Source organism: Micromys minutus (assembly GCF_963924665.1).
Source record: "Micromys minutus genome assembly, chromosome: 16".
Classification (NCBI taxonomy): domain Eukaryota; kingdom Metazoa; phylum Chordata; class Mammalia; order Rodentia; family Muridae; genus Micromys; species Micromys minutus.
Window position 1 is genome coordinate 12,719,664 of NC_137985.1, and position 11,636 is coordinate 12,731,299.

Genomic DNA, 11,636 nt, shown 5'->3' on the forward strand with positions numbered 1-11,636 from the left:
ATACTTATCTTTACCCACAGAAGAAAGTAGCCCTCACTATTCATCAAAGAAGCTTCATTTTTGTATCACATGGAGGCTACTAAAAAGATGTATACTCCTTGGACCGACAGACACATCTATAATGCAACCCTTACATTTATGATTCAAGGATTACTGTAGGGGAGGGATGAAATGATTGTAAAAGACTGGATCAGGGTACGTGCTGGTAGTGAGTACCTTCTAGACATGAGAAATCTGAAATCTCAACAGTATAGTTGTCCAAGGAAAACCTGCATGATAACCACAGCAGTTCACATACCACTGGGGATGAGAAGGAACCAGACTTCTCTAGGACTGAACCCCATGATAAGTTTTCCAATTTCAAGTGGTCATCCCTAATACACATTCATATATTCAACATTAAATGGACTCATTAGGCTGCATATAGTTGATCCGCAGTACTGGTTTTTTTCACTATCTTGAGATCTTTTCTATAACTAAGGTTGTGCCTTCACCAGTGGCATTTCTTGGTATCTCATGGGTATAATAATATTGATTAAAAAAGGGGTCGTGGCTCTGAGAGTGAAGGAGTGCAGGGAGGATTTAAAGGTGGAAGGAAGCTTGAAATCTATATAAATACAAAGCATTCATGTAAGAAAATCTCAAAAATTGTATTTAAAAATTCTCAAAAACAATATTTTTTAAAAGAAGTAGGATTTTACTAAACAACTTTAAACAACTTTATGCTTCAAGTTATTTGAAACAATTACCAAAGGGAAAAGAAAAAGGACCAGAACTAGTATAGGAAGAAGATAGGAGTTTTGTTGCAGTAAATACTAAAATTAGAATAGCTTATCTCTGTATCAGTCCCCAAGGTCTCACTCTGTGGACGCAGCTCTAAGCCGTGCACAGGGACACTGTCACTCTGTCCTTTAGATGCCCCCTCTGCCCTTCCCTTCCCAGGCAGGTCATTCTGCCTGCCCTGCTGCTTCTGTCCCAGGTGGAGGAGTCTTCTTTCCTCCTCTGTTCATCACAAACATCACTTCAAAGCCTTGATAACTTTCCAAATGGGTTTATATAATAGATTCTCAATTCACAAACCCTCTACATAATAAGATTACATAAAATCGACAGACACAAACTACCCTTCCATATGAGATAAATACCAGAAAACTAGTGAAAATGTCAACCAATCCAAGTTGTTTTTGAAAAGATTAACAAAGTATAGAAATCTTTAGGTATATTAAGGAAAATAAAATCAAAATAAGTAAATTAAAAATGAAAAAAGAATTATCAAGATTGATTCCTAAAAAACAACAAAGGTCACTATCTTGAGTGACTAGGTCAACAGGTTTTCTTAGAAGAAATTAACACTCTCCTATAAACAAACAAGATTGAACCAGAAATACACACACACACACACACACACACACACACACACACACACACACACACACCTATATGTATATACTGAACAGATAAATAGTGATTAAGGAAGTTGAATCAGCAATTCAAAGTTCTTTTTGAATTTAAAAATGTTTTATATTTAAAATGTCAAAACAAGAGAAGCATGATGTCCTAAGTAATGATCTCTCCACAATTCTGATAACAAACAACAAACTTCCAGAAAACATTCATAGTCAACAATGTGTTTTACTGTACATGTCAGATTTATAAATTTCATATATGCTTTTAAAGCTTCAATTAACAGATCAATACAAAATTGTGTGTGTGTGTGTGTGTGTGTGTGTGTGTGTGTGTGTGTGTGTGCAGCAGTGTTTCTCAGGCACAGAATTGAGGAGGAGGAAGATGGAGAGAGTCTCTTCTTGGCATGTACTGTCAATCATGATAGTGGAACGTGTCCTTCTGACGTAGCTGCCTTGACTGAATTTTACTGTGGCAGTTTGAACATGTGTGCTATTGCTCATTGGAAGAGTAAGATTTGAAGTAAGTTTATAGCATGTATTTTTTGAAGTCTTTAAGACTTAAATGCTTACTTTTCTCATCGTAGAGCTCCAAGATCATCCTGTGAGACTAATATGTCCACAAACTGTCTGAACACCTGCCTGAGAACTACTGCCTATGGCTTTTCATTGTCCTCGGGCCTCACGAGGTAAGGTAAGGAGATGATGGATTTCTTCTCGGTGTCCCTGGAAAGTGCTCTCCTCATACCATAGGCATCCTCTTTGGGCTCCCCGTTGCTGGCTGGGTAGTACTCGATGACTGTCCTGTAGGCACTGTACCCTCCTGCTTCTACATGTTGTTGGCAACTTGATTGGACACTCTTACGAAGAGATCAACAAAAAAATCTACCTTTTCTTTCTGAAATTTTCTCTAGTAACTCCTTATGTTTAGCAGCCAAGCCAAGACGGTGGAATTCAGGGGCCACAGAGAGAGCTGTGACATGTCCATCCCACTCTTCCCTACTGAGCCTCCTGCTTTGCCCATAATATAACTCTTTAGTTCTCAGCCAAGTGCCTCAGCAACGGTGAAATACTCTGGCCACTGTGCCAGGTTCTGAAAGTAAAAATGAATCCCATAGGTTTCTGTACGTGGATCCAAGTGAATGATGTTGAAGAGGAACAGGCTGTCACAGGAGAAGGCCTGGAGCGTGGTCATTGTGCTGCTGTCTGTCAGCCTCCAACCTGCTCAGCGTGACCCAGTGCCCCACGCCACCGGAAGTCCAAAATTTTTAACATAGAGAAGCCTATGACTATTTGAGCTGATTGGTAAATACTATTTAGTACTTACATAATTAAGGCCAAAGTATCTCAAAATGTTTCAGATAATTAAGGGAAGAGATTTTCTAAATTGATCTTGATATAAAACTCAAGACACTTTTTATTTGAAAATAAACCAGGCATAGTGACAATTGTATGTGTGTATCCTTATTGGAGTAGAACGCACAACTTACCCCACTGAGATACCATACACATATAATGTAGTACAGTCTTCACACTACAGTTGTCTGTACTCTATTTTTCCCATAAGCAATGTCATGCTTTAAAATATCAGTTTTCTCAAAGTACAGGATTCTTCCATGGACTGCTAGGTTTTGACTCACTTTAGTATATTTCTAGCTTCTGCCCTCTTCTGGAAATATTCTCAGTACTATCTCAATTACCGCCAGAGTTTCTGCTGTCCCACCTTGGAAAAATCATTACATTTTTTTTCCATAATTACTATTTGTAACTAGGGAAAATAATCCAAAACCATCTCCCAAAATTATTAAAACACACGTGTTTTTCTTACACAGCAACAAGGAGGCATTAATTACTATGAATACAGACATAAGTCAATTTTGTGGGTGATGTAGCCCAAGCTGAAATCAGATATGATATTGGGGTGGGGCATAACCTTTTTTTTTTTAATTCTTCAAGCCCTGTGTTGAAAACATGTAGATGCAGATATGAAGAGGCTTATTAGAATGATAACAACCTAGATATTTCAGCTGCAATGTTCTTGGAGTTTTTGGGCAGGCTCATGGGGGACGTTATGGTGACTTATGTGGTGCAACGTTGGTTACTATAGATGGAGAGCTGAGGCATACTCTCAAAATCACACCTCAAACCCCTCAGTTTATCTCACAAAAACAGACTGATTTGTGTGGGAGAGGCTAAGAGTGTGTTGTTCCTTCCCCTGCATTTCAGGAGTAGAGAGGACCATGGCAAAAATGGTATATATGTTCATCCCTGTTAGATTCCTGACTTATTTATGGACAAGCATTGGGTAGGAGGAGCTTATTCTAATTCTTAGTTTATCCTCTGCTCAACTCTGCACTTATGAGCGATACAGTCTAAAATTAAGGAAATTAACAGACAGGTGATAATATATACACTGAATAAAAATAAGGCATCTATTTTCTATGAGTAGTTTTCTACTTACTTCTATTTTCAAAATGACATTCTAAATCAATGGCCTTCATTGGAGAGTCCATGCCCATGGATAACAGCAGGGTTTTCTGTTTCTCAAATGTGAGATACTCAATAGTATAGTATCCATTTTGCACTGACTGGTCAAGTTTAAAAGGCAGGGACTTTCATTTCCTCCTACCATATAAAAACTAAGCCCACTGAGATTGTCATACATCCAAAATTGACCAATGGAGTAGGTGAAAGGTCCCAAATTTAAGGCTAGACTTCACCAAAGAACAAAATAATGACTCTTGAGTCATGCAAACTTTCTTTCCACAACAGCAGTAGAGCTTTGGAGACTGTTAGGTCCTCACTGTCCATCAGCCCTGTGATTCCTGAGCAATCCCAATAGAAGCTTGTATCTGCAACCAGATTATTCCCATTTCCCATGTTAGCTGGCTGGAATTACCAGGCCTATTGTGAGTATAAAGATAGTAGCTACCAGAATTTGGTCTCTGAAAAACTAGTTGCAAAACCTGTTCCCCTATTTATGTTTGCTATCACCTTTGAGTAGGTTTAGCTCATCTAAATTTGATGGTGATACTTCTGTACTGTAAGTCGCAACTTATTCATTGCTGTGACCAGAAGTTATTTAGATAAACTATAAGATATTTCCATGAGTGTAAACCACACATGAATGAATACTGACTGACATGGGACTCCCCTGCTGTTGAGGCCCATGGCTGCCTGGCTTTGGCAGTGGGGCCATGGACAGCAATAACCACAAGCATGCACCCAGCACTCTGAGCTGTTGACACAGAGCTAAGTTTCTTGACTTCCAGGGACAATCATGGTCTTTTCTGTATAGGTTTTCTGTTTTCTGCGCTGTTCCTCACTTTCCATGTAATTTTCTTGTCAAAGGCGAGCTTTCTTTTAGTGTAGGCAAAGTCAAAGTATGTGTGGCAAGGAGTGGGTTATTGCAGAGGCAGAGGGTGGAGAGTCACCTTGCAGGGCCTCCTTTCAAGCTGCGTATACGTGAAATCCCTTTATGATGCTTAGGCCATTGTCTTCATTAAACATCAGCCCCAAAGATTTTATGAAATCTTAAAGTTATATAGTGTATCTTCAGAAAATAATATTTCTTGGGGACTTTATTTCATTTACCTTTATAGAAATTTAATCCACAATGTTTAATCAAATGCAGAGCCTGGCCATTCTATGTGGTAAAAGTGAGTCTCAGTGAAGAAGCACCACATCTGTAAGAAGGACCCATGCTCTCCTTGTGCCCTTCATTTCTATTTGAACACAGCTGCTTTGAGGACATGGATAAAATGTGAGTGTTCTACAAACTCTTCACTCTCACTCAGTTCAACATGAAATTTTAGAGACTCATAAACATTCCCAACTTGTCCACAGCAATAACGGAAGCCAAATGCCTTTGTCTCTCAGACTTTAGTTTCTTCTTCTCGTCCTTACAATATCTTTCCTTATTTATTTTTCTCCTACTGACATGAAAAGATGAAAAGCCCATGTGAATCTTCACCTGGACAGATGCAAGATATCAATCAGCTCTGGTTTGTGTGTTTGTGTGTGTAGTGTAAATATATTTGTGGGAGTACATATATCCTAGGGTCTGAGTTGGACTTACGTGCTTTCTCTCTGTCTGTCTCTTTCTCTCCCTCCCTACCTCCTCCTCCTTCCCTTTCTCCTCTTCCTCCTCCTTCTCCTCCCCCCTCTCTACCTCTCTCTCTCTCTCTCTCTCTCTCTCTCTCTCTCTCTCTTTCTCTCTCTCTCTCTCTCTCTCTCTCTCTCTCCCTCTCTCTCTCTCTCTCTTTCCCTCTTGAAACAGAGTTGCTAATTGACCCTAGCATTATGCTATTACCATTCAAATTTAAGCACTTCTCTTATCTCGGTGTGAAACTGAAATACCAGATTACAGCAAGTATGCCTACATCTAGCACGTTGTTATTGTTCTGGGCATTCAGATTAAGGATTCCATGCTCATAGAGAGGACTCTTATCTGTTGAATTATCTCCCTGTAATTGTCAATGTCTCTTGAGGAAAAAAATGTGTATTTCTGAGTGGTTTTGTGCATTGGAGTGGAGGTGTTCACTTAGCCCAGTGATATAAGATTCCCCCTGGATCTGGAAGTTGTAAAGTGCCTTTTATAGGTCTTGAGTCCCCCGGAAGAACCATAGGATCTTTTAACCACTAATCCCTGGCTGCATTTTAAAAATGATAAAAACCTTGTTTCACAATAGTAAATGCTCATTTAATTTTAATAAAAATTACTTTTATTTTTATTAGTCTCCTGTTTAGTGAATGGAACTGAGTTCTGGCCTAATTCCCTTTGCCTCCCTATTGAGAGGACTGACTGGTAACAGCTCACAGATGTTCTGGCACAAGAGAACGAACCATTGACTGGGAACTTCTGTTGGGTTGCATCCCAACTCCAGCTCAGCTTCACTATAGACTTTGGACCACAACAGACTACCCACTTGTCTCAGAGTGTGACTAATTCAGGCACAGTGTATGTTCCACACGATCAAGAAAAAGTGTGTCCGTCTTTGGTGAAACTTTCATCTCTATTTCTACTCTCACCTAGAAATCAGCTGCAGTTGTTTTCTTCTTGAAAGCTCTCCTATTTTTCTTTAAGGCTTTGCTTCTACAATCAAAACACTTGGAACCACAGATACTCTTGGGATGAGGTTCTGGAGGCAGATCCTTCATTGCCTAAATGAAACGAACAACCCCATAAGTCTATGGTACATCACATCTACCCTACAAATGATAGCAAATTTTCTGGCCTCAACACAGATAATTAAGCTCAAAATACAGTATGACCCAGAAGCTTTTCTAATTTATTCAAGGACTACACTAATATGTTCTGTCTGGAATTGGAGAGTTATCTGCTGGCCCCTAGTGATGTTATACTGAAGAAGAACAAGAATCTGGGTAAGAGAGCTTATCTATTTAGGAAATACTCTACTGTTACACAAGATTTAGTACCTCAGAAATGACCCTGAACACTGGTCACGCTTTCAGAGTTTGGTAATAATGAATAGATCATATTAGATAAAATCAAATCAATGTATAAGAATTGTTGCAACAAACTGTAGAGAGAGGAAAAAAATTAAAGAATAGAAAAGTCAAGAATCTGGGCATGTTCCCCAGGAATGCCCAGAGGACACTAATTACAACATGATAGGTAATGTGTTAGTGAGGAGCTCACTACATCACTGATGATATGTTGGTGCATCAGACAAGGGGAAAAGACTGAAGTTAGCAGACCTAGTAAGAATTGTATCTCTTACCAGCTTTCACAATTGAGATAGTTCTCAAACTTGAAGGCTATCCACGAGCTGATAGCTAGTCTTGATGAGGAACTCTGAGCTTTAGCAACGGTGCAAAAATGTGTGAAAATCTTGCTCCTACTATGCTTCTCTGAGCAGATATATGCTATGGGAATTGGTTATCTAATTAATCATCACCCCTAAAAAGTAACACATAAAACACTCATTAATTAGATATTTGATCTTGAGAGAAATTCATCCTGGCTGTCACTGACAGTAGTCTAGCAGGTCAACTTTCCCTACCTACAGTCAACCCTACTGTCTAGTATCTCGCAGATATTTGATCCATTAGATCACCCAAAGCACTGTCTACTCTGCATCAAAGATGATAGTGCTACACATCTATCATTCAGCATCCACTGGTCCTCCATTCTACCATGACATTTCAGTTACTACATGCTTGCTGGTAAGTACAGAAAACTCTTGTCACAGTTTAAGCGCCAGCTTCGAGAAGCTACCATGAGAGGAAAGGACAAATCTTAAATGATTAATCACTGTGCTTTGGGAGTGGTGGGAAATAACTTGCTTCATTCCTAATATTAAAAATTAGAAAATTGATGTTTTTTACTTCTGAACATTGATTAATCTGTGAGATGAGAAATCTTAGGGTTCAGGGGAGGATGCTTACATCAGGGCGTACAGCAGGATTGTTCTTTATTTGAAGTAACAACTGCCTCTATCCTCTCTGTACACAATCAGACCCACAAATTATCAACAAAGAAAAAGAGTTTCAGTAAGAGGAAAAGTTAACCCAGGATATCATGAGGTGGTATAAGTTGTTCTATACAAGAAGATCAAGAAGGACTATATTTAGCATTCAGGTAACAAAACAATTATGGCCCAAATAAAATATATATAATCATGTTTAGAATGTCCTGATACAGGAATTCAAGATAACATTTAGATAAGTCACTTAGATAATGAGGATAGAAAATAGTAGTTGTCATCAAATATCAGAGATGGCAAATGTTAGTTATGACTCAGGAGTGTAGCAGGGGCAATAGCTAATTCCAATTGTGAACACCTAATAAGTTCTCTAAAATAATGAAATCAACCAAGATGGAGTGAACTTAAAGTTAGAAACAGAAGTCTATAAATTGTATGGGATGAGAGTCTGTGGTAGATGCTGTTGCTACTGCTTCACCCAGGTGGGGGTATATACATATACATATACGTATACATAAATATCATACACATCTATATCTACATCCACATCCACATCCACATATACACGTACACATACACATACACATACACATACACATACATATACATATACATTTTTTATTTTTCAGAATTTTCTTACGCTAAACCCAAGGCAGCCCTTGGAGGCTTTCCATTTTTTTCTCCTTTTGTGACAATCTTTAGTAAGGACCTTGAGTAGGCATTTAGAAGGTGAGTCATCTGTCCCAAAGTGACATGAAGTTGGTGCTCCAATCTGTTCTTTAAGCTTCCTGTGGCATCAGCACAAATCATCTCCAACCGAGACCATTTTTTCTCCTCTTCCTTCTGCTTCACCCAGGTCACCAAATCCCATCTACTGAGGATGCTTCCTGAATAATCCACCTCCATAATCTTTTAGGAACCCTTACCGGGCACATTCTAAAGCTATTATACCTTAGTTCTTTTATAAAACATGGTCCTTTAGATAACAAGAGAATTCTTAAAAGACAAAGAAGTGAACGGCATAGCATAATATGTTAATGAAAATTTATTTCTCACCTTGAAACTCCTTCACTTTCACCTCTAATTATATTTCTGTGCAAGTTTCCTCATAATTCTGGTGTAGTTACAGGATGACTTATGGAGAACTGTCTGAGAAACTTTTCAGGCCTGGCATCACATTTAGGTATTTGAGGGCTTCCAGTTTCTACTAGACATTTGTTCTGCTCTGAACCCATGCTCCACTTAAAATCACTATAATAAAATTGCCTTTACTTGAACCTCTGATTTTGACAGTTTTCCTGCACTTGAGTCTGTTTAAGACTGAAGGTTCTCAGAGTTCACATGATTCTTGCTGTGAACTGTGCCTCTGGCCCTAAGCCTTACATCTAAAACTGGTGTCCTGTTTCATGTTACAAGGCCCCACATGTGCTAACTGCAATTTCCTTTTTTGTCTCCCACTTTTCTAAGTTGGCTTGTGATAGCTCATCTTCACTGGCAAGATGACTGAATTCAGAGTGATTTAGGAGCTTGGTATTTCATCTGGATTAAAACACCGACCCCTGAAGGGAGACCTAAGTGTCTCAGGAAGAAATAAGACATATCAGGACTCAGGAGGATATCTCGATGTATAAGGTTTGCAAATCCCCTCAAGATTATATAAACAATTGTTGAAGAAACAAAATCTCTTTGATGGAGCTGACTTCAAATTAGTCAAAAAACAAAACAAAAGAAAACAAAACAACCTCTAGAGATGTGACATTGTAAGTGGTTACTCATGCTGGGACAGACCTAACATAGGAGCAGCTGCTGAGGAGTTACACTTCCGTAATTAACTGAAGAGAACAGATTGGCTCACCAAAGCATACCTACATGAACCAGTTTTTGTTTTGTTTTGTTTATTGTTTTTTTTTTTATTCTGTATTTGGTGTGCCCAGTGTAGAGTAAACAAACAGTCATTGGCCATGCATTTCTGAGACAAAGGTTTTCCTTTAATGTCCTGACACCAAATTATGTGTCTGACTTGATGGGATCATCCCAGCATGAAGGGTCGAATAATCATGAATGGGAAATTCAGAAACGATGGGTTAAAATTCTTTCCTGTAAGCTTCCTATGTCAGACTTTTTGGTCAATCTGATAATGGTTACATTTACACAACTCCCTTATCTGTTCCAAACCACTCTATCACCAGCTACCGCTATGCTTTCCTGGATACTATGCACTGCCTGCTCACCGGTACTGTTTCTTTTCTTTTTGCATTTTTATTGGATATTTTATGTACCGGTACTCTTTCTAAATAAATGAAAATCACTCCTCATCTGCTATGATTTCAGGTGCCTTTCGAATTCTTCAGCTTTTCAGTCTCCTGTACAAATTTATAAAGTTATTTAAGATCTCTGCTCTGGAGTTCCTCCTCACAATGAGGTTAATAGTTTGTTACAAGAATCAAACTAAAGGTAACCACAAAGCATTTGCTCTAAAGGCCTGCACAAAGTATCACTGGGCAACACAAGTCAGCTACCACGTCCAGGCACATTAGCCAAGAAAAGAGAGTTCACTTACGCGTTTCAGAAAGGGATATCTTAACACAGAGACAGCCAGAGAGTTTGGAAGTTGAGGAAGGTCACATGACTGACTTTAGCATACATTTGCTGTTCAGGAATCTCAGGGCAGCTAACTCTTGCGAAGTTATCTAGCAGTAGATGATTACTAGAGGTAGGTTACAAAGATTCTGGAAACATTCATTCACCGAAGTTTATTCACTTGAACATGACCAGAAAAACATAAACAAAACAAAACAAAAAAAACCCCAAAAACAAACTATTAACTTTTAAATATGAATCTTGTACAAGATTTGGTGATACTTAAATATTCAAATAAGGTAAGCATGGAAGCTATAAACTTTGGTCTTGTAAGTACAGGGCAGTGTGAAGAGGCAGTATGTACCTTAGTTATTGCCATTTTTCTTCATTCTAATTGTTATTATATCTCTAGTTTGTTAAAAATCCTATGAAGGGAATGGAGAGGTGGCTTAGTTGGTAAGGTGCTTGACAGACAAGGCTAGGGACATGAGTTTAGATCTCCAGCTAGAGGCATCTTTGTGTGTTGATAACAGGAGTGCTGGACATGTTAGCATATAGACATGTAGATTCCCAAAATTTGCTAGCTAAGTGGCCATTTTTGCCTTATGAGTCTAATTCAGACATAGAGACCCCGATGTTGGCATTTAAACAAAAAAACTATTTTATTGAGTTCTTATACCTCTACAATCCTTATCCTACCCCAACCCCTTCCAAACTCCTGATGCTAGGTAGGAGAGACAAAAGATTAGGAAGAAAATAGGAGATCGATCTCTATAGGCTACTTCCTGCTTATTAGGGGCACAAGATTCCTAGGGGCAAGTTCAATCTTTGCTTTCAGAATATCCAGCAGTCCAGCAAACCAGCAATAGCAAAGTCAAAAGCAAACACAGTAGGAGAATAAACTAGTAGTAGTGGGGAGCAACAGCAGAGGAGAACAGCTTGCTCCACAGACCCTCTCTTACTTCCATTTATACCCTCCAGAGTCCCCAGAATGAAACTATCTGCATCTGGCAAAGATCACACCTCTGCTAGTGCATGAGGCAAATCATAATCACCTGCTGTGAAACAGCTTTTTATCCCACACCTGGGATTAAAACAAAACACATTCACATAACATGACTGGAATTGTTGAAGAAACAAAAACTTGCACTATAGCCCCATCTTATTAAATAAGATGTATAGTATTTCAAATCTACACACACAC

The 11,636-nt window shown here is 38.8% G+C and overlaps 1 pseudogene across 1 annotated transcript; it reads right to left on the bottom strand.

Annotated features, from left to right (window-relative positions):
* Positions 1 to 2,059: 2,059 nt before the first annotated feature.
* Positions 2,060 to 2,598, bottom strand: LOC308430861 (N-alpha-acetyltransferase 20-like; annotated as a pseudogene). Its single transcript has one exon. The product of its transcript is annotated as an N-alpha-acetyltransferase 20-like (transcript).
* Positions 2,599 to 11,636: the final 9,038 nt, after the last annotated feature.